Source organism: Lagopus leucura, unplaced genomic scaffold (assembly GCF_019238085.1).
Source record: "Lagopus leucura isolate 7727_CA_CO unplaced genomic scaffold, USGS_WTPT01 Super-Scaffold_73, whole genome shotgun sequence".
Lineage (NCBI taxonomy): Eukaryota > Metazoa > Chordata > Aves > Galliformes > Phasianidae > Lagopus > Lagopus leucura.
The window spans coordinates 81844707-81844957 of NW_024962252.1; positions in this window are offsets into that span (position 1 = coordinate 81844707).

Consider the following 251-nt stretch of genomic DNA (forward strand, 5'->3'; position numbering starts at 1 on the left):
TGATGCAGTGGTTTCTCCTTTGGTTTGAAGAAGGTCTATGGAGAAAAAGTATGGCTGAGACCTGAAGCAGGGCTGTCCAAAAAGTCAGCTCCTCCAGGGTAGTGCAAAGATTAATTATTTTATTCTCAGATGATTAGTATTGATTCCCAGGACACGAGCTGGGGGCCAAGCAATTCTGAAGGATCCAACTTCAAAGAAAGTAGAGTTGCTGTAAGAAAGTGATTTTAATTTTCACCTTCCTTCTCCACACA